This window comes from Squalius cephalus, assembly GCF_949319135.1.
Source record: "Squalius cephalus genome assembly, chromosome: 16".
NCBI classification, from domain to species: domain Eukaryota; kingdom Metazoa; phylum Chordata; class Actinopteri; order Cypriniformes; family Leuciscidae; genus Squalius; species Squalius cephalus.
In genome coordinates, this window is record NC_137137.1 from 20,195,201 (window position 1) to 20,219,445 (window position 24,245).

The window sequence follows — 24,245 nt, forward strand, 5'->3', positions numbered from 1 at the left end:
CCAATGATAATCTCTCTCGATCCCTCTAATTGACCCAGCACTGTCTGACTCGCTCCCCCCCCCCCGCCCCACACACACACACCCACACATATTCAGTTCATACACATGGAGTCATGCTCACTGTAAAAAAATTCTAACCTCTCCAAGTAAAATTTTCTAGTGACTGGTCACATCTAATTTTTTCAATTGGCCCAAGTGCAATTCTTGTTGCAATAGTCTGTTAACATTGGCTCAATGAGAAATAATACGTCAGACTAATTGAAAAATTTTGATGAGACCAGTCACTAGAAATTTTTGACTTGGGGATTTTTACAGTGCTGTCAAGCATAGACATGCATATGGGCACGTTTGCAAACAAACACACACACACACGTACGCTTTAATTCCACTCAGATTATTAATCAGCATTTGACAGCTCCGGCGACCACCGGAAACGGATGGAATGCGGAATACACTCGTGTAAACGAGAGGACAAAATGAAAGAGCAATCCAGGTTTGTTTTTTATAATGGACAGGAACGAAGGATGAGAAATACAGAGAAAGAGAGGAGGCAAATAGAGTAGTGTAAACGTTCTAACCAAACACTCCCACCACGCTGAGATATAAATAGAAAAGGAGAGAGAGAGAGAGAGAGAGAGAGAGAGAGAGAGAGAGAGAGAGAGAGAGAAGCAACATAACAGATATAGAGTAAAATAAAGAAAAAAAAAACACTGGATTTTGTTCTTAGATACACTGACGCCAATTAGCATTAATGAGCACAGAAATACAATAAAAGAAAGGGAAGACAGAGCGGAGGAGTGAAGAAAACAGATAAGAGGGGAAATGAAGGCAAGAATGGAGGGTTATTGGAAGATATAGAGATGATATGAAATCATTTTGGAAAGGGGAAAATCTGCATAGCTATTTCTGTGCATTTCATTGGGGAGGGAGAGAAAGAAAGAGACAGAGACAAATAGAGAGCAGGGAAAGAAAAGGAGAGAGGAATGAGAAAGAAAGAGCAATGGATTCACTGAGGGATAAATAAATCAAGTTTTAATTCAAATTAAATAAATAAAGTTAATTTAATGCAAACAAAAGCAAACAGAAAGGAAAGGTGTGAAGTTCACAATGTACTTTACTCTTCTATTATGCCTTTATTTGAGAACATTCGTCCTTTTTTCGCTATAAAAAGTAACAGCCATTTAATGTGTTTTAATATGTTTGTCTTTCTCAAGGTTACATAATTGCAGTAATAGGTGTCAACCAAGGAACTCTTTTGTGCGTTATAAGTTAGAGAGACTGCATTATTTAATTAAATAGATTGTTAAAATACGTTGTTGGTCACAACCTAAACAAGTCTTTTTTATCCTTTATTAAAATGTTTTGACAAAAAAAAAGTCCATCAACACCCACAAAGTTTGCACAGTCGTTAACCTCTTTGTGGGTTTGACATTTCATTCGGTAACATTAGGCAATTTTGATTTATATGCTGTTGAATGTTTGGTTTTCACGTTAGCTTACTTGTGCATAAATAGCTACCATCCACCCCTTGTGGTTTTCAGAGATTTGTTTCTTCGCTTGTTTTTGAATTTTGCAAAGTTGTACTATTTTAGAAGTTCTGTAACAGCGCCCCCTACCATATAAGACTGAAAACATGTATTGCTAGCCTGGTTAAAACCAGACCATTCTCAGTAGTAACTGAGTTATGGTCTGGCAAAGCTTCATTAATAACTCATTTCCAAAGGGGAGTCACCAACGGACGTCGCTCAAATGCCTCTGGGCGCAATTGGATAGACCTAAACCAATCAGAGCGATCGTCATCGTGTAAAGCCATATGCTGCGTCCCAATTCGCCTAAGTTACACTACGCCTTAAAAGTATGTACTCTTTTTGTGAAAAAAAGGTATTTACTTTTGAATGTGTAGCAAAAAAGTAGGCAAGCTTTGGGACATACTACTTCGTCATCTTTATCGGACGGATCTGTCGCGTGCATCCTGTCACTTTAACTGCCCTGTCAATCATCTTGTCACAGTTAAAATCCTCTATTAAATCTAATTTAATTTCCTACCGTTTCGGAGAGAAATGTAGTAGCACATTCATCTGCCAGTGGGTCTTTCATGGAGACCGTCCTCATGTGTTTGCAATTTGAATATAATAATAATGCATTTAAAAGTTGAACGGACGTCGCTCAAATGCCTCTTGGATAGACCCAAAACCAATCAGAGCGATCATCATCGTGTAAAGCCCGCCTCAATGTTTCTGATTGGTGCCTCAATTTCGACGGATTAGAAATGGGCTTGAATGAGCTCTTTGCCAGACTACTTGCAGAGCAAATCTAAATTTGCTGGAAGTTGTCTGGGTTTTCCCAGGCTAATGTATTGCTGGAAAAACTCGACAATGGCAAGGAAGCGTTGTGTCATAAATGACGGGAAATCTTGTCAATGGCAGGGCAAAAGGCAAGAACTGTTCACCGAAATGTTTTTTTGGGAACCCAAAGTGGTTCTTCTATGACTTCACGGCAAAAACTTTAAGACCCTTTATTTTTAATAATATGCATATCTATTTTTTCTTCCGTTTTGATCAAAGGCAGGACATGGCATGGAAAAATTCAACTGGTTCATGATCAGCAGTCAGTTATTATGATGCCATATTCATTCACTAATGAAATGCTCTTTCACAGCCTGCACTCAAATGCTATTTGCTCACACATTGAACATTGTTCACTTAATTAACAGGTTGTTCACTAAAAGGTTCACTCAAAAGCTCTGATTCATTCATAAACAAAACTACACTAATAGCACTGTGCTGGAAACCACCGCACCGACAACACCTCATCTCAATTTCTTCAGAAAACTTAAATTTATCCTTTATACTTTCACTCAACAAATACACACTAATTCCAGCCACTCTTCCATTCAGTAATTTTACGAATATACAAAACATGTCCTTGTTTAGCATTTAATGCCAGAGAAGCAGACAGAGCTGTATAATTAAAGCCTGAGGGAAATTATTTATTTTCAGATGGAAGGGAAGATCCATGTGTTAAATCAGGTACAGAGTCACAATTATAAAACATGAACTGAACAAACTAAATCCGCTCACGATCCCACACACAAAGACACATTTAAAAACAATGTTTCTGATGTAGCTCAAAGAGTAAAGCATGGCTCTAGAAACACCAAGGTCATGGGTTTGATTCCAAAGGAATGTAAGTTAATTTAAAAATATTAAATCTTTTGACAAATGCATAATGGAAATGGAAAAGACGCAATCCACCAAACACATAGAGACTACTGCATGTTGTGTTCAGAATAGGATACTGAATATACTGTGCAGTATATACAGTGCAGCCAACTATTGTTAACACTAATTTGTGAAACAGAATGTATTGTGCAATAAAAATGGTTAATATTTCTAATTCACTTCTAATTGAAAATGAAAGGTGAAGTCGAGCTCATGACATTGTCAGAGTCTGTGGTTTACTGCACATTTGGTATTCTAAGCATACAGAATATTAACAATATTAGCGTGGTAGTATGCTACTCTAAACAAAACCCCAAGACACTGCTGTTTAACCTCGTGTTGTAACCAGTGCTTAGTATTGATCACAGATAGATTAAATGCGGTGAAAGCTGCATAATTAATAAGAGTGGAGCCACACGTGTTCTGGGGAGGAGGACCAGAATGCTAGATAAGACCGTGTTCTCCATTAAAACACCATCAAACATGTATAACGCTCTCTGCCCTTGCTGCTTCCATGAGCAGAACGACAGTAACGTTAAGAGCATGTGAGAGGTTTCCTTTTCCTTTCTCTTATGATATAATCAAATATAATATTGTTATAATCAGTGTTCCTTGGCCCAACATTGTGTATAGAAGGAAATATTAGCTTTAAGGAAGCAATTCACACATTTTCTGCAAAGATAGATAACCTATAGTGTAAACTATATATATATATATTTTTTTTTTTTAGTTCAGATTTAATATTCAATTTCCAGGTGGTAAAACTATATTACCCATAATTCTAAAAAGACCTCCATCAATCAGACTTCTTGTTGTCTGCATCCAAAATCGCATACTTCCCTAATAATATAGTAGGCGGAAAACTGTATGTGACAAAAGTCTGAATTCACAGTACTCATAAAAGAGGAAGCCAAATGTACCCGGATGACCTATTACTTCCGCCGGGATTCTGAAGTGCATATGATGGACACTTTACAATCCCAGAGGATTTATGAATGGCAGTGAAGCGACGTAACTGTGGTTGGTAGGTCACGTTATAATGACAACATGGCAGATGTAGTACGTCCGGATTACATTCATACTAAACACAGTCATACTATATAATATACTTTTTTAGTGATTGTAAAGTTATTACTTATTCAAAATAAGTACCTACTCAAGAGAGTATGCGATTTCGGACGCAGCCACTGTTACCATGGAAACGTCCACCCACTTCCACGAAGCTCCATAAATGACTGAGGTCACTGGCACACTGCAGCTAAATTCAGTTGTCAATTCATCCTTTAGTGCTTAATCCTGTTCTGTACACACACAGTTCAGAAATTTACAGGAGTGACAGCAGCATTTAGAAAAATTCAGGTATTTACAACAGCATTAACAAAGTTCTATGCAGTGTGTTACAGAACCAAACTGATCAACTAGTTGTTAAAGGGGTGGTATAATGCCCTTTTGACAAGATGTAAAATGAGTATCTGATGTCTGTAGAGTGTGTATGTGAAGTATAAGCTCAAAATACCCCAAATATATTTTTATATTAAAATTGTCAATTTTTGAAGGTGAGCAAAGATGCACTGTTTTGTGTCTGCTCCTTTAAATGCAAATGAGCTGCTGCTCTAGGCACAGAGGGCAGAGCTTCAACAGCTTGCACTGACACAGACATGCACTGAAATGTTCTAAAACTTTTAGCCTTTTATGTTCAAACCAGATTCAGAAAATGATGGAGAGACTCAAGAAGAAGTGAACATTTCTGAATGGTTAGTTGATGAATTTATGTAGCTTATGTGTGGTTATCTTCTAGTCATTGATTAACATATTCTGTCTTGATAATCTATAAATCGTGTTCCAGGGGCGGGGTTTATGTAAATTTTAGGGTTGGTGATGTCACTAACCCGGGAGGAATGTCCTGTAGTCCCTACCAGCCGTTTGTTGTAGTCCTTAAAAAGCGATTTCTTTAAAAGCAAATATCTCCCTTTGCTTTGAACTTTGAGCATTGTAACTTTGCAGATTTTGTTTATGCTCAAACAGCAACATTACACACTAACTAAAGTTAGAAAAGTGAAATCATAATCAACCACCCCTAGAAAAAAACAGCAAACAAGAACAAGTCCTTAATAAAAATAAATCCAAAAGATTTATATTGGAAATAAGACCAATATATCGCGACCTGCACCTCCCCACTTTATTAACTCCATAAACTGGATTGCATTATTAGCCAAGCAAACAACAATCCCAAAGATGCTTATAATAAATAGACATAGCAAATTTTTAAGAGGACGCTCTGTGAAGCAGCCTTCCAGTCATGAACAAAACACAACACTTCTGTCAATGGTCGTTTTGGTGGTCAATGGAGTCTTTGGTCGCTGTAATACTACTTTGGTCAAAAATAGTAAATGCGCGAGATGCCAGAACGTTGCTTTACAGTATACAGTATATTAGTGCCACAGTGTCAGTAATCATTGTCTTTTCATTTCAGGAGTGAGTCAAGTTCCATACACACAAAACACAAATTTAGGCGAGTCACTCCCATATTTAAATTCAGTTTTCACTCCTGAAACAAACATGAAAAAAGTGAATAGTCTGTGTGTGTGTGTGTGTGTGTGTGTGTGTGTGCCTGTGTGTGTGTTAAAAGCGATTCATATACTGTACACTGTAGAACATGAAAAAAATAATGGAGACCTTCAGAAGACATTACTGTAAGATGTGGATCAAATGTAATCATGCATGGCGAACCATGTCCTTGAGAGGAAAGACTAGCCCTTATGTAACCACTTGTCAGTTTGTTTATATTTGTACAGCAAAAAATAAAAATAAAATAAAGATGGGCAGAGGAGGGTAAATAATACAGTGGTGAGGGAAATAAAGAGATAGCTCTACTCTGCCAGGCGTTATCAGTCAATGTAGCTCGTAAGAAGAGGTTGGCTTTTATGTTCTGTCTTAACACACCACAGCCCCTTGACTCAAGACAAGCCTAAAGGCTTCAGTCTTCAAAGAAATGCTATGACTTTTACCTATTAACTACTGAGGAGGAGAGAGAGAGAAAAAGTGAGGAAGGAATGTTGCTAGATGAATCAATTATTCAGTACAAGTCAAGGGATCTGTGATATACAGTAAGTGCTTCTTCAGATAATGCATGAGATATTCACCACCCCCCACATAAACAGCGCAACCATACAACAACACACTATTCCTCATCAGGCCCGGGGTGGGTAATCGGGAGAATTCCCGGTGGGCCGCTTCACTTTTGGGCCGGTCGAGGATTTTTTTTTTCACATTTGTCACGTTAGTTCTCAATTCCAGTCCTCGGGACCCACTGCTCTGCACATTTGGTATGTCTCCCTTATTTAACACACCTGAACCAGATCATCAGCTCATTAGGAGAGACTCCATGAACTGAACTGAGTGTGTCAGATAAGAGAGACATACAAAATGTGCAGAGCAAGGGGTCCCGCATTCTGACACCGCAGCGCGCAGCCTCTGCATGGGTTGTACCATGTGAGGGAGTTCTCCCCTCCCCTCCAATAGAGTTGGTTGGGTCCATAGCCCGTCTTTTCCAAAACATTTTCTCAGGTAGGCTACCGCGGCACTGCCGGCGCCTACCGATAGCTGGGCCGGCCCTACCGTAACGGTACGTGTCAGGAAAGATGGGAGGAAGAGGCCAGGAGGTATGGAAGCTTGTTTCCGTCACAGAATAAAACATTTTAAAAGATAATTGCGACTTTTTATCTCACAATTCTGACTTTATTTCTCAGAATTGCGAGATATAAAAGTCGCAATTATCTTTTAAAATGTTTTATTCTGTGACGGAAACAAGCTTCCATACCTCCTGGCCTCTTCCTCCCATCCTAATAAAGTCGCAATTGCGTGTTATAAAGTCAGAATTGCGAGATATAAAGTCAGAATTGCGTGAAATAAAGTCGCAATTGCGTGTTATAAAGTCAGAATTGTGAGATATAAAGTCAGAATTGCGAGAGATAGAGTCAGAATTGTGTGATATAAAGTCGCAATTGCGTGTTATAAAGTCAGAATTGTGTGAAATAAAGTCGCAATTGCTTCTTATAAAGTCAGAATTGCAAGATATAAAGTCAGAACTGCGTGAAATAAAGTCACAATTGCTTCTTATAAAGTCAGAATTGTGAGATATAGAGTCAGAATTGTGTGATATAAAGTCGCAATTGCGTGTTATAAAGTCAGAATTGCGAGATATAAAGTCAGAATTGTGTGAAATAAAGTCGCAATTGCTTCTTATAAAGTCTAAGTGAATTATTATTTAACCTTTACATTATTTGTTGAACCATGGTATTAATACAAACTAGGCTACACAATAGTAAGAGCTGAATTGTTGCTTCATTTATCCAGTTTGGAAAAAGTGCTAATTTGGAATTCCACCATGGAAAAAGTGGGCCGGTCTTGGGCTTGAAACTCCCGGGCTGAAAAGTGGCCCCACTCCGGCCCTGTTCCTCATACTGCACTATAAGAGCTAACCTTTTTTAAAGTTGGCATGAAGCAGAAGTTGCGATATACTTTTCTTCTCAATTGTGAAGTATATCAGAGTGAAACAGCTTCTCAAACAATAAAAAATGGAGAGCGTGACTTGATTTTGTCCACCGGGAATTGATTGGATTGTTGGATCATTGAGGTTTTGCTATTGCTGCGATCTCATGTGAGTGACAGGTTGTCCCGCCCTCACGCCGCACTGTAAACCCTAACGCTCAAAATAATTAATTGGTTTGAGTTGAGCAAACTTAGATTAAACAAAACAGTTCAAACAAATTAACTTTTATGAGTATTTAGAACTTTCTTTTGATTTTGAGTTCACGAAACTGACACATTATAAGTAATCAGAATTTTCTGTTATGTTGGGTTTTTGGGGGGTTTCCATCATGGTGACAAGTGGAGCATGAACTTAATTTGAAAACAGGCAAACGCTAAATGTTCTATATTGTCTTACTCATTCAGCAATTGCAATGCAAAATCAAAAGCTGTGCATGCCAAATTAAAGCATTGTGTTACCAATTAGTAGCATTTACGGAATTAGTTATTGCCTCAGACGGCACGCACACAGACCGCTGGCTGAAGGTCTGATGCATAAGGCACACAAAATAGGAAACACTTCAGGAGTTTCGAAGTCGTCATCTGATTGGTTGAATTGTATAGGATTTCCGGAAGATGTGTGTCGCGTTCTTGAACGATCATGCCAAAACCCCCTCATGGAAGAAGAAACTAAATGCTGTATTTTCAAAAGTATGTGAATTGTGTGAAGTTCTCATCATATACTTTTTAAAATATGTCCAAGAGTTTTACACACCGGTCTGTTATAGGGACACAGGCGTTATATGTTCACGCCCCTAAACATGATGCTGAACAAAACAAACTGTGATTTGTTGAATTACATGTCACTCAGACGTCTTCTAGGGCGGTCCTTGGCCAATGAAAGCAGTGTTGGAGTCCAGACCTTCTGCCGTCAGCGAGACTAAGCTAGTTATAGCTAGTTATGTTTCCACTACTAAAAATATTTAAGTTGAGATTACATGATCAAGTTATGTATGAGCTTACTCAAATACTTTAAGTTAAGAGTAATTTACATGTATAGTAAAACATAAAAATCTGCTTAAACTTTGTATTTCTTAACTTGCCAACTTATTTGCATTTAAAGTGGGGTGAGCACACTATCAGAGAATATGAAAGATGTTGCTGCATGAGGGTGGGGAAGATTAAAGATTATTTTGATTAAAGATTAAGAGGGCACATAAATGTTTAAAAATAATGATGTGCATGGATAAATCATTTATAATCAATCCTGTAATAGTCCATTAAAAATTAAAGAATGGTCAATTTTGATTTCATGGTGACTTTAAAGGTGATCAAGTGATTAAATGACATACAGACTAATTTGTTAGGTTATTAGTAAACCAATAGTTTTGACTGGTTAATGCCTGTAACTACGCAACATCACACAAGCAAGCTGCGCTAACATTCAGACCAACAGCACAACTGCCAGTGAGATATTAATGTCAATCATTTATAAAAACAATAAGTTAATATTGTTAATAAGGTAATAATATAATTGAGTAGCTTATATTTCAGACATAATATTGCCAGTTGCCTTTGTTTCATCAACGGAAATAGCTCCAAACTTTAACAGCTCGTTTTCAAGAAACCAGTGACATTTCGTTCCGAATGATTCTGTGTTTTTGAACGAATCGCTTGGGTGAATTATTCAATGACCCACTTTTAAAACACTTTAATTCCTGAATGATTTAGCTTTTTTTTTTTTTTTTTAATTCATAGCTTGAATGAATCCCTTTACTGACTCACTCATTACTGTAACACTGTCACTTGTCTCCACATTTTGGCGTAACAATGTAACCTGCAGAAAGATTCATTGAAAAATCTCCACCTCTAAAAAGCCCCAAAGTCCCAAATGCTGTTAAACTAAAGCTGACACAATGCTATCGCATGCTATTGGAAAGCTGGCGTGAGTATCAGCCAATTTTTTCCCCTTAAATTAGCTAAAAACAGGCCTTGCTGATAAATCAGTCTATCACTACTAGCTCTGACTGGCATCTGGTCCTGACTTGTTGCAGCTTTCAGTGAGAGGCCTTTGAGCTCCAGAACGAGTCCCAAAGACATGGAGGAGTTTATTTTTAGCTGACACCACCCTGTGCACATTCTCCCCTGAGACGGAGAGACGAAAGAAAGGCCCTGCAATCAGCTCACACACCTGCTGCTCCTCCATCCCTCCGTCAGTCTCCGTACTGTAAATGATACACTACTCTCATCTTCTTTCCGCAGAGACAAACACTCACATACAAAAATATAGCTGAAAGTAACGCATAATCTTCCTCTATCTATTTCTCTCTCCTTTATTCCTCCTGATACCTGCTCCAACTCCATCTGCCTTTCCCGCTCAATATCTTTTGCTGTCAGTCTCTCCCTTCCCATACGTCCTCCCACGCCTGATGTCAGATACCATATCTCTCCATCTTCCCCTCTTCATCCCTCTCCAGTAGTTTCCCTTTGTATTGCCTTTCCTAAAAACCTTCTCCTTTCCTTTGTTACAAAAAAACAACAACCTCCCTGTCTCCTTTCCCTTGTTACGAAATGAGAGCAACACAGTGTTTCTTGAAATATCAAAAGCAGAATGTGTGTTGACTTGTTACATCCCGTCTCTTATATAATCCCTATGATCTGCCACAAGCACGCTGCCCTGTCAATCATCCCGGCTCAGGACTGCCCAACCAGTAACATATATATCAAAATAAAGCAAAAAAGCTCCTTTCTGAGATTAAAAATGAAATAGTGAGATCTTCAAGAGAAATGCACTAGAATCAGTTTCCCAGAATTCCCCAAACTAATTAGGGGGAAAAAAAAAAGACTGATCTGAGCATTTTCATCATGGCTTTTGCAACCTGTAAAATCCCCTTACGAAACATTCGCTCTGTTATACAGCGCAAGTCTATTTCACCCTGCCTCTGTCCTTCAGGATTAGACCAAATTAATCGACATGGAAAGCCTCTAAATCCTGGTGGTGGACTTTACTGATCTTAACTGATCACTGATAGATTGGACTGAGAGATGTCTGGCATTGTTTCACAAGCCTAAAGGAGAGACTGATTGAAAAGTTGGACAGAAACCAGAGAAAACAGGCTCTGCTGATCACAAGGTGAAGATTCAGAGGCACACAGATGGGGACAAAGGGACAAAGGCTAGAAAAGAGGATTGATTTCAAAGCTTCCTCTCCTCTTTCAGGAAATTCAAACATTCGGATGCCTCGGCGTGCCCCTGCCTCTGGAGAAATGCCTCGTTCATGATTCCACACAAAGGGAGTAATGACCTTTTCAGAGAGGATCCATCTTGACGTTCCTCCGCTCTTGTAATAATGGACTGGTGTGTCTACAGTAACCCTTGATAGTCAGCAGGCAGGGCGTTGTGTTGTCCTGGTGCGTTAAGGTGCCGGAGATGCTATTTGTGGCTGTGTGTCTCTGTGAGGGAAAGGAGAGAGCGCATGCTTCTCTTTATGGAGCTGGTTCAACTGTGAGTGGGTGTATGGCGGCTCCATATGCATGTCTGGGTAGGCTGGCAGGTCTGCTAGGGGAGCACATCTATTTAATACAGTGTGTGTGTGTGAGTGTGTGACTGACTGTGTCGCTTCAGGGAACAGTGGGGGGCAGTGAAAGCAATTGTTCTGGGCAGTGTATCTTGTTTGTATGCACAAATGGCTCTGAGCAATTTCATCCATTCGTGAATGCATGTAATCCTCCAACATGTTTCAGCTTCTCATTTATGTCTTTTAGAGATCGACAATAAAGTGCAAAACAAATTCAATGCGCATGTGTGACCTGCGCGTACAAAAATCGGGAGGCGCATGTACAGTAGCAATGGGTTATCGGTTGATATTGGACTGTTTTTCATTAATTGTGTCGGTTTTATATTTTACATTTAGATTACCTTTGCCATAACACTCACTTAAAATTACCCTGTAGTAACACTAATTGTTGGTTTTAACACTATTTGTTTTAATGTTGTAATTTTATTACTCAGATTATTATTATCTAAAAACTGATACTTACCTAAACATTAGTCTATTTATAGAATCGAGAATTCAGACGGACCGTGGTTAAACACCTCTAATTGGCCTTTGCGTTAAAGGAAATCAACAGATATGTTTGGGATTGTCTACATTACTCAATGCTGCAAAAAAACATTTTGTAAATAGAAACATTTGACGCTCTCCAGAGCGCAAACACAGATACAGTACGCACTGGATCGCTTGCCAAATCTGTTTCACCAATATGCTAATATATTGCAGAGAAAACTGATCCTAAACCAGCAGTTATGGTTAGCTTTTCTCTCTAAAATTAGAAGCAGCAGAAGTCAGGGGATGGCTAAAGCCCAAAGGATGCTTTGAATAGTATGAGCGTACTGTACGTGCGTCACCCGAATTTTGTACGCGCAGGTCACACATGCGCATTGAATTTGTTTTCCACTAATCAACAGTTCCTCAAGGTGGCAACACTGCCCCGGGCCGTTGTTTCACAGTAGCAAACTAAAGACACGGAATAATACAGAAAACAAAGACATATTTATCATCATAACTTCTGGAGAAAAATAGCACAAACACTAGACAAAGATGAGACTTTCTTCACATCTATCAAATCTATCAAATGGAGTATACTTTGAGTTTACTTTGGGCTTAAGCCTTTCCCAGCCTTACACATGCTCCGACTATGCTTGCACATGTAAATCGTTTTTTTTAAAAATTTGAGTTATTCTTATTGATTTTGTTCAATAGATGAATATCAATGTATTTGTTTTTATATATTTTAGTTCTAATTATTTCTATTTTGCATTGGAATATTTCTAAGTCGGGTCCCACAGAAGTGGTGTGTGTGTGCGTGTGTGTGTGAGAAATTGATTGATAGATAGATAGATAGATAGATAAATAGATAGATAGATAGATAGATAGATAGATAGATAGATAGATAGATAGATAGATAGATAGATAGATAGATAGATAGATAGATAGATAGATAGATAGATAGATAGATACCATCAACTAACATTCACTTATTTTGCTTATTGGCTTAAGGTATTAATATACAAGGCAGAATTTTAATATTAGTGCATCCTGATCGTCAGTCATATTTGATCACAAATAAGTCAGAGCACACATTTGAATACAAAATGTGCACATCAATTTGAACTCGATGCATGTTTGATGCAAAGCAAACGGTGCATCTCTGAGGAATGCTTTTTATTGAATAACAGTACAAAAAAAACCTGTTTTAATAATGCTTTTGGCTTGCAGTCTCTGGCTAGCTGTACGCGCAGGTCTGTTGATAATGGGTCTACGGGGACAGGTTAAAATCAATGGAGAACGAGCACCATTTCTCCTCTGCTGCTAACAGCCGGCAGGTCGGTGCTCCCACATTAAAAGACTACAGACTATGGAGATTTTTATGTAACTTGAAAATATGAGACATTTGATTTGTTTGATCCAAGTACAGTAGCAATTTTTCATCATTAGTGACACATGGCTCATAAAGCTTCACTCACAGATCTCTGTCAGACCATCTGGATAGGGAAGGAGTATTTGATAATGTAGTTGTAATATTAACTTGTGCATATATTTGCCATATGCATGCTCTGGCTGTGCAATAAGCACATTGTCATCATTACTGTCAATTAACGGTGTGTTGCATCTTCACTGAGTTACTCTACAGTTGAATAAATCAGCATTAATTCATGAGGCCCTCCGGACTACACTGCACAAGCTGATACTACTTTTAGTATTCCGTCTACATTCTTCCAATTTATGTTGCTTGTTTAATTCAGGACGGTGTGTATCGCTGTTCCAGGTTCTAGGCTTACACTGACTTAAAATTCAGAACCACAGCCTGATTAAAACTCAGAGAAGCGATGCCAAACAGTACACTGCAGCCAGCCAACTCAGTTACGGGTGAAGCAGGCCAAAAGAAAGTTCTCTTTCAGTTTAATCAAAGGACTACAATATTGCTCTCCTACTTCGTGACTCTTTTTTTGCTGCTGCTACCTCATGACCACATGCTCTTGCTTGTAAACAGAAGGAAAGGCACTGACCTCGCACTGAACACTTTCAATCACGCTCATCAGAGGATAAATGAGCCCTGCCGGTGTCGGTAGCACCAGCTCTGGTTTACTGCAGCACTGTGTTATTTTGTTCCCCTTTTCCAGGCATTTCCTTTCCCTTTCACTGTAGCAGTAGTGTGGATTACACACCACTCCAAATTATTTATTATTCAGCTTTCACTCACCTGGACCCACTGTGCTGTTGTGTGTGTGAGGGGACATTGAATTACCCTTAATGAAAGAACCTAATCTATACCAATTGATTTGGTGCGAATAGCTGAAGAACGGTGTTTGGTTTCCATATAACTGAGGGCACCACGGCCCTGACATCCACTTTTAAATTTAATGGACACAAACTAAAGAGGTTATGATTATCGATATTGCTAACATAGCCGTGATGGAGAAAAGACAAAAACAAAATCTAAAGATTCACTCACGAAAGACACTGAGTTATATATTTAACCAATAGCTGGATATGGTTTAACTCTTAAAGAAATAGTTCACATAAAATGAAATATTCATAATTGGTGTCGTGAACCAATATATTTTGACATATTTTTTCACAAACTCCCAAGCACTCACTCTTTTTTTGTATTCCTTACCCTTTTTGGGCGTTATTTGATTCTGTAAAACTGCAGCATGGATATTCTTCAAAGCATCTAATCTGGTGTTTCAAAGAAGTCATGAGGATGAGTAGATGATGACAGATTTTAATTTTTGAATTTTGATCTCAAATCCAGTCAGTGAAGTATTTACGAAATCAGACAAGACAGAAACACATGATAAAGGAGTAATGCTATTATTTAGAAAATGGCCATACTTAATGACTCACACTTGGTTTAATATGAACATTTTGTCATTTATGCACCCTTCAGAAACAATACAGATGTTTAAAAAAGTCAGGAAAGCATAACACTTATTATCATCATGCAGAGAACAATGAGCAAATCTAGTTTTTACATTCAGATCAAACACGTTAGATCAAAGCTCTGTGGAAGTGCACCGGACTGCCCCCCAGAGTACAACCACTCATTTGTCAAAGTGAGGACAGGATTCAATCCATGTAATTATTTCAAAGCTGACATAAACTAATACATGAACCATTTAAATGCCAAACATTTCATGCAGTGAGAGAGAAGGATTCTCACAGCTTGAAGCCATCATACACCACAAGGTTCAAAACTCACCATCTGACTCATAAACATGAGTCAACAGCATGAAGCTACCCGTTCATCATATTAGATATTGCCCCCAAGCTAAATCTGCAATCACCCCAGTAGTTGAAAGATGAACAAATTTGATTTTAGTCTCGTAAAACGTTCAAAGCATTAGGTGTGCTCAGATTCCCCAAACCAAGAGAAGATGAAAACAAGAAAAAGGGGAAAATAAATAAACTGAGAATAAGCCTCTTATCTCCAGAGGCTCGCGCGCAATGCTCTCTAAATTTACGCGACCTCACTCGACCCAGTCGTGCGGTTGTTTCTGCACAACTTTTCATCCCTTCTTACTCCCCGTGTTTTTCCACTTCACTAAAAGAGCATGTCATTTCATTTGAAGAGGTTTTTCACCCATGAGTAGGCTATTACATAAGTCTAAATTGCACTCGGCGGGTTTGAAGCGCGCGCGAGAAACATCTATTCTGTAAAGGTCTCTAAGTGCGGCGGAGAGTCCGTCATTGTCACTGCCCGACCTGGTAATGATATATTTATTATATGTAATAATACGCATCATATATGGCACATTAAGTCACAACAACGAGGACCAGATGATTGACACCGCGACCTCTCGCGCTCTAAGGACGCACGATCTACAGTTCGAGTGAAATTATGTAACTATCATCAACTCAGTCTCCTACACAGCGATGGTCGTGTAGAAGCCACAGTTATGCATGCAAGCATATTTGGAATATAATTTTTCACATTTATTATTTATTCCATTGTATCGTATTAAACGTTGTTTTGTTATTCTTACTTGTGGCTCCTTGATGCCACAGCGTTTATTTTTCAATTTTTTAAAGGCATCCGTTAAGAATAAAAGTGATATGATCAATTCCTCACCTGCATTGTGTTCTTGTGATGAATCCTCCTCAAGCGCTGAGGAGAAATGTCTGTCTTGCACTCACTACAGGAGCAGCAGCTTCAGCGTGCAGATCTGTCAAGTGGAATGTGAGGGAATGCCCAAGCCAGCCTCTCTCCTCTCCTCTTCTCTTCTCTCCTCTCCTGTGTGTGTGTGTGTGTGTGTGTGTGTGTGTGTCAAAGAGAGTGGGCGCCCAGACATATTGGATCAAATGTGTGTCTGTGGCTTTATCCATTTTAAGTCATTTCCCAGATAGCAGGCAGACGTCGATTCAACGTTGATTCTTAGTTGTAAAGGTTAGTATCAATCATCAATCAAATTTCAACGTTGGATCAATCTTTACTATTTATTACGTTGAAAATAAAACATTGATTCAATGTTGAAATGCGGTTGAATGGCGTGTCTGACGTTGATTCAACGTTAATTCGATGAGCAAAGTGATGTTGTTTCAATGTCAGGAGAGACGTCGTTTCCATGTTGGTTCAATGTCAGTTTGCTATCTGGGTTATTATCTTGGCAGATTAAAAACCTCACATAAACCTCCGCTGGCAGATTAGGATAATAGAGAAGCTGCTATGTCGAGACCGTAAAGTGGCAATAAAACGACCTCTAAAGTTAAAAGAGCTGATTTTCCCACTTTCTGCATTATGGGAAAAACTCCATTAGGTTTCCTGTAGATTAATCAGCATGGTATTAGCAACGCCAATGTCATGGTTTCGATTCTCAGAAGGAACTGAAACTATTTTTTATCTTATGCAGTTGCTTGGTTAAAGCCATGCACCATGAAATCAAAATTGACAACTCTTGTTTTTTATGGAACATTGCACTATTTAAAACGAGATATCCATGCACATCGTTTTTATTTTTATTTTATTCATGTGCCTTCGTAATCTTGATTCTTAAATCAAAATAACTTGCTCTCTCTTGCAGCGACATCTGTTTTTCTCTGATGACGTGTTTACTGGCGTGAGGGCGGGACAACCTGTCCATCACATAAGATCACAGCAATTATAGCAAACCACAAAGATACAATAGTCCAATCAATTCCTGATGTTCAAAATCAAGTCCCGCCCTATCTTTTTTCTAAAGTTTCACAAGGATAGGCTATACCTCACAATAGGGAAGAAAAAACGATGGCAACTTCCTTGTCATGTTGATTTTAAATAGAGCTTCCTACTCACTGAATACTGCACAGTGTACTCTATAACAAAGAAAACAGTATGCCATAATCTTCAATAAACTTCAAACAGCAGTCTAGTGTTCACATAAATCGTCTAAGAATAACAATACTTCAAGTTTATTTATCACACTGAAAATGGAAGATCAAGTCCATTTTGCAGTGTGTTCATTCATAACACTAGAAATGGAAGAGTGCATTGTGGGATGCAGTAGCACCTCACTATACACAAGATCCAGGGGGCGGAGTTGGATCCAGATTTAAGGTTTTTTTTTAGGTTTAGGGGTGGGTTTAGGGATCAGGGGGTGGAGATGGGTAGGTTTAGGTATATGTAAGGTGGGAGGAGTTGGATCTGGATCCAACTCCTCCCCCTGGATTTCATGTTCTGCAGTGAGGACCATCTCACGGGATGGGGTTAGTTATATACTGCTCATTTTTGGCCATCAAGATATTCTATGCATAACAAAATTGTGCATAATATAATCCAGCAATATGTATAGGTGCTATTCAGTGTTTCCTTTGTCACTATATTGACCAAAACTACAAGTGGCAAGACCAGAGACATTTCTCAAAATGTAATTTAAAGTCTTGAGGAGATTCCTCTGTGCAGTAATGAGTCAGTTAATCAATTTGCACTGCCTCCACTAATAAAATGTCTGGATGCTTAGACATGGCTGTGGATCTGCAGTCTGTCTCACACACACTCTGTGATGTTACATGCACTCTCTGTCCTGTATAGGACATCAGATGCACTGTCAGCCCCTGTGACATCACTTGCACTCTCTGCCAAGGAACAAGAAGAACATTGCAGTCAGTTCTTGTTTGCAGGTGAAAAGGCAGTATATGATGGAATAGCAGATATATACAGTATTTTAGATAGAATTATATACACATTTAATTTCATTTTGTTCATGAATTCAATTTTGGCTAGAGAAATATGTTTAATGGGTTCTTTAGTTATCCATCCAATCATCAGCATCACATTTTCAGCAATGTTTTGAGCTGAAATGCATGACTAATGCAAAAATGTCACAACCCAGTAATCTCTGTCATAGTCTAACAAGCCAGTGTCATATTTTGATGTTACATAAGATGGAAGCTGTATAACACCTTCAGCATATTTCTAGGACAACTGGAAACATGTAAATAGACTTCTATTACCAGAACATTGTTATTATAATTTGGCAAATAAGCAGATACTTTGGGACCAATTAATCTGAATTAATTGGCTTCTGGACCAATTAATCACTTTCTCTCTCACACACAATCACACACAAACAAACATAAAAAAAAACTGACAAATAAGGCAAACGGAAGAGTGTAAGGAAGAACCAGGTTTTAGTAGATTATATTAAAAGATTTGGCCTGCAAACAAAAATGTTGCTGAACATAATTCTGAGTTACACAAGGCACTATAGCTTCAAGGGGACTTTTCATGCAAACTGTGCACTTCAAGGTAAAAACAATATAAAAAATGTGAAAATATCAAGGAAGTACATAATGCCCTAAAGTGTGAAGCCTTTTCGGCACTAAACTGGCACATTTATATGTAAATTCCTGTTACTGTTGAGCTTGATATGCAGTTAACGCCTGGAGATGAGTTAATCACTGTGAACCCATAATGTGCTGCACTAGTGGTTATATTTACTTACATTTTCATGAATAGTTCTAACTACGTATACAGCAGTAGTGTGTTCTGTGGTTTGATATGTAGAGAATATATTCAAGTTGAATCTGACCAATCCTGACAGTTTTTTTATTAAATAGTACGCAGCAACAACTTTTCTAGCTGTTTGTACCTAAACTGTAAAATTCTCCTGTTCTATGAGATCAGCATGTGCAAAGTCAAATTGATATGGAAAATGTTGTTCACTATATTTCAAGTTTTCTGAAGTCATACAACAGTATTGTGTGATGAACAGACAGATGTTATGTTCACAAAGGCAGTATTTATAACTGAAAATAATTTATTCCTGTAATGGAAAAGCTGAATTTTCATCAGCCATTACTCCAGTCTTCAGTATGGGCCCTGTCCCAAATGGCACACTCCGGACTTGTGGACTTCCTCAGAGTCCACACTTTGGTGACGTCATGTAGTGCAGACCTATTAGGGCCCTTGGCGCGAGTCCACTGGGGTTCATTGAGAGGTATTTTTGGGACAGACTCGATCGTCAAGCCGGAAATAACGGTCTGGTTGTTGTTGGACAGGAGAAATCACATTTTTTGCGCTCTGACGTCTTATCTCCATGTCAACTACACAGCCTAATTTTACAGTTCTATATTTTGATATTATGCATGCCACCTGGGCTTATTTAAATGATGTATTTGTACATAATAATACATAATGTTCCATTTGAACTAAGATTACAATTTTAACACATAATGAAAATGTGCATGAGTTTCAGATGAATTTACAGGTTTCAATATTCATACTACGTTTACATATGACTCAGTAAAGCCCTGACATTCAGTTCTATTTATTTAATGAATCATAATGTGATCGTATTATTCAACGCGCTATTATTATGTTTGAGACATCAACCACTGCTCGATGACCATAATGTTTGTATAAACTGTAGGTTACAACTGGTAAAATGTACATCTAGGACATAAAAAGCGTAATATTTTCTTCTCAGCCATGTCAACAATTGTCCGTGAGCGAAATCTCCTCCCACCCGTTGTCTGATTGACCTTTCACAAGGATTCCTGGGTAGTTAAAGTGTGTGGAGCCTGCATCTATGCGGGCTTCGCGGAAGACCGCTTCAAGGGTACAAAGGGGGCGCTGCTGAGTACACTTCAGAGCATTAAAAAGCTGAATGGGACGGCCTACGGACTCGTAGACTCAGCGAGCACGCGCAATTTAAGTCCATGAGACCGAATGATTGTCCCTGTAGTTTTGTTATACTTCCTGTTTCCTGTTCTGTCTGTCATCTTTGTAGTTCTTTTGTAGTTTTTCATATTGATTAGTTCCCTGATTGTTCCCAGGTGTGTTTGTTTGTCTTGTTAGCCCTTGTGTATAAAATGTCTTTATAATTACACTTTTTTTTTTGAAAGTAAATGAAAAAATGGTTCCTACTTCTATGCAGAAACATCTCATGGATGCACTGGGACGCATCCTCAGTGGTGTATCCTGGGATCACTGAGTGTTTCGGGTCTCGTAACATCATGCACCCTCACCCAGGTAACCCAGCCGGGGTTGATCAAACCCCGACTTGCGTCCCAGTAGCAGTCCACGGATCAGCCCTTTTAATCCAAAGCCACCCTGTGGCCTTCTCTGCCGCTTCGCTCGTGGATTGAATGGCCCTTTTCTTGGCTGCCCCTGTAATGCCCAAATGACTGAGGACTTTGCAAAGTGAACGTCCTGCAAAGCCCCTGCAGCTGACCTCTATAGGCTTATAGAAGGTTTTCCAGCCTCTCTTCCTGCACTCCTCCACCAGCTCCTGCTACTTAGCACGTTTCCTCTCATTGGTTTCCTCAATACGCTCTTCCCAGGGCACCGTGAGTTCGAGCATGATCAAATGTTTTGAAACCTCGGAGGTAACTATCATGTCTGGGCGGAGCCTTGTTGTTACAATGTTCTGAGGGAACCTCAGCTGTTTTCCCAGGTCGACCTGCAGCTGCCAGTCCAAGGCTTTATGGAGGAGGCCTGTTGTTAATTGTGGGCACGCTTGGCAGGGCATCGTAGACAGCTTGTACCAGGAAACAGACCTGATGAACATCTGCCTGCAAGATGTTTGCCCAGGTGATCCTGCGCTGCAGTGTACTCTCCCACCTAGTCCATGCTCCCTGCTGCCGGAGTCCCACCGCCCTTCTCACTCGCTCTTCCTCCACGCCTGCTCGGACCTCTTCCTGGAGTAGATGGTGCCTTTCCTTGCCGCGGGCCTGGCTAACCAGAGTCTTTGGGAAGCAGCCCAAGTCCGCTCTGCCTGTTGCCACGGTGAGTCCCTTTCTTGGGACTCAACAGTTGTCATTGGGACTGCATAGACCAGTACTGGCCACAGGACTCGGAGCAGGATGGAATGCTGGTAGATCCAGGCTTTAAATCTACCAGGTAGACCGGACTTGTCAACCTTAGTGAGCCAAGCTCCAAGTTCTTTATTGGACTTCTGACTGGCGGCAGAGTCTTTCAGGCTGGAGTAAAAGAGCTTCCCCAAACTCTTGACAGGTTGCTCCATGATGGTTGGGAGCTCTGTTGGGCTCCAGCTCTTGCTCTGCATAGGATCATCAGCTTCTTCCACAGGATGTTTTGCAGCTCTGCTAATGGTCGCTTCTCCTCATCCGTAGCTTTCTTATACTGTTTCTTGAGGGTGTGAAGCTCCTGACGCAGGTGATGTATCTAGTTAGCCCTGCGGTTCATGGTGTAGGAGGCAGGCTTGGTTTTTCCTTTCTCTTTCCTGCCGAATCTTTCTGATCCATAGCTGACGATGATGGTAGTCATCGTTTGGAGTCGGCTGTCAGCATCTCCTTTGGCTGTGGCTTGATGATGTTGGACACATCCTCGTCAAACTGCAGCCACTCTCTCTGTTTGCTGGCTGGGGGCCACTTAATCCGCTGCTGCGGAACTACTCTGCTGGGATTGGGAGGCTCTGGTACGTGGAGGGACTGCGCTCTGTGGGTTGCCTCATGGCCGGGCTCCTCCTGCATCTCACAAGGTTCAAGACCTGTGCATTAAATATTCAATACTTCAATATTTAATAAATATATATATTTTCCAATTATCATATACTGTAAATTTCCATTAACATATAAATTACATTTTCCTCAAGATGGGATTTTACCTCTGTTATACCTTATATTCAACTTATTATGGTTTACAGTGTAAAAGAAATCCACATCGTGCTCATAAAGAAGATTGAGCAAAAAGGAGATTGCAGCTACATAATGTGGTTTTGGTGAGTCTTGATGGATTATATAGTGTTGTTATAGATAAAGGAAATTACAGTGGTAGCAGAGGTGTTGGTACCTTAATGAGAATTCAAGCGATAAAATTCATGCAGAATGTCAGATACTGCTGACCTGTGAACCGAAGAAAACTCTGTCACCATTGTTACCTTGAGTCAGCCAATTAACCTCAGGTTAAAGAGAGACTATTCTTGCCATTAGTGTAGTTTCTTTTGATAATAAGCCATTTATATTAGTGAGTAAAAACAGACAAATATTACTTCCTGTTAGAGCCATGGCCCAAAAATTGTGCAGTAGCACTTTGAGCAAAAATGTATGCCCTAGCTAAAAAATCTGCCTCCAGAAACCAGTGAAATAAATGCATTGGATTAGTGTAGATTTTTTACATCGGCTTGACAAACTCCTTTTTAACTTTTAAGCTACATCCATCAAACTCAGCACAGAGCTTCATTCTGTTCTCACACGGGTTATTTGATCTTTTCTAGCAGATCAGACTTACAGTTTTTGTAGTGGAAGATCAAACATCCTATAGACTTCTATTGATGATTTCTGACTGTAATTTCTCAAGCTATGTCCATCTGTCTTATCCAACTCCTAATGTTTACCTTCAAGGCTTTAAAAACTCTTTGAAGGGGGAAAAACTGTTTCCGGACTTTGTCAGAAAACATCAAGGTTTGTCTTGACAAACTGTTCTTGTCTAGTTCTGGGTTAGACTTCTAAGTATAGACTGATGGTTTTATAGTTCTAAACCAACTGCATAGACTGTTCAATTAATACATTTCTTTGACAGAAACTGCAGATCCATTTCCAACATTTAAATGTCCTCTCAACAGATATTATAGTATATTTCCATTTGTTAATAGTTCTAAATGGTTAATTATACTGAAAAGGCACAATGAAGAGGTACCTCCTCTGCCTGTTCTGAGTAAATCTAGTGAATTGTTCCAGAAAATCCTGCTTGTCCTGTATCTTCTTCTTTTAGTTTCTTGGCAGATTGCATCATTCATTTGTTGCATACCGCCACCTACTGTACAGGAGTGTGTAGAGTGTTGCAGTAATCTTTTGGCTATTCAATCAAAAGGGGCCAAACTAAATCTATAAAACAAATGAAAAAATTGTCCTGTATCTGCCAAGGAGGCCAGATTTAGAGTGTTCATGTGTCTAGGATCGGCCAGGGAGGCCATTTTGTAAACCCCTAACTGCTCTTCCCAGTCCTTCAACCCTCTCTCTGTCTCACATCAGCCCTGTGTCTCCTTCCATGCAACCTGTCCATCACATTGTGGATCAGCCTCGAAATGTTAGCTCACCAGCTCAGCCATGGGATCATGATTCCTGAGCTCCACCTCGAACCTCCAGGCCCGTAACGCCAACTGGGACTGTCGAGCAGACATCTCCGCCTTGGCTCCTCCCTCCATCAGCTCCACCTGGGACCGTCGTCCCTACGGCTACACCTTGGTCAGTCGTCGCTCTGCCTGCACCACGGACTCCCGGGTCCGTAATGTAATGTAAGGGAGGAGCCAAGGCGGAGATGTCTGCTCGACAGTGACCAAAACTTTGTTTGTTTGTTTCTATGGTTTCTCATTGTTTGATTATCGTTTGCACCCGTTGTCCATTTTGTTGATTGGTTTGTCTGTGCATTTAAGCCCTGGGTTTCGTTCCGTTCATAGTCATTATATCAGTTGTTTTGTTTCATATTGTTCTTAGTGTTTTGAGTTTTGTTAAATAAAGATCCACATTGCTGCGAAAAGATCCTTCTCACCTTTATTGCAAATGGAACGTGACATTTATACAGTAATTTTTTCCACCATTTTCAATTACCCGAATATTCATTCATTCAGTCAGTCTGTCACGTCTAGTTTTGGTCATGTTTCTTGATGTCATGTGATTCCCTGTTATAGTCATGTGATCCTGCCATGTGTTCCCTTGTCTAATGTGTCATGTTGTCATTGGTTCAATGTTTCATTGTTCACAGGTGTCTCTTGTCTAGTCATTAGTCCTTGTGTATTTAAGCCCTCATGTTTGCCATGTGTCTTTGTTTCGTGTACCACTGTTGGTAAGCTCCATGTCATGTCTATGTTCTTGTGCCATGCCATGCCTTTGTTTTCTGTTTGATCACGTTTTTGTAAATAAACTGCAATTGGGTTCTCAACAAAATTGCCTTTAGTGGACAGTTCATTACTCAGTCAGTCAGTAAACATTTCAATCTAATTATTTAAAAAAAACATCTTAGAATATAATATAATCTTTTCCCCTTTCTTGTT

General features: G+C 39.5%; 1 protein-coding gene across 1 annotated transcript in view; it reads right to left on the reverse strand.

The window, feature by feature from the left end:
• The window catches only part of kcnip3a (Kv channel interacting protein 3a, calsenilin), a 62,388-nt gene extending 46,332 nt beyond the window's left edge, over positions 1-16,056 (reverse strand). The window contains exon 1 of the mRNA XM_079896739.1: positions 15,887-16,056. The gene's annotated coding sequence lies outside the window, so the exon portion shown is untranslated. The remainder of the gene's footprint in view (positions 1-15,886) is intronic.
• Between the last annotated feature and the right edge of the window lie 8,189 nt (positions 16,057-24,245).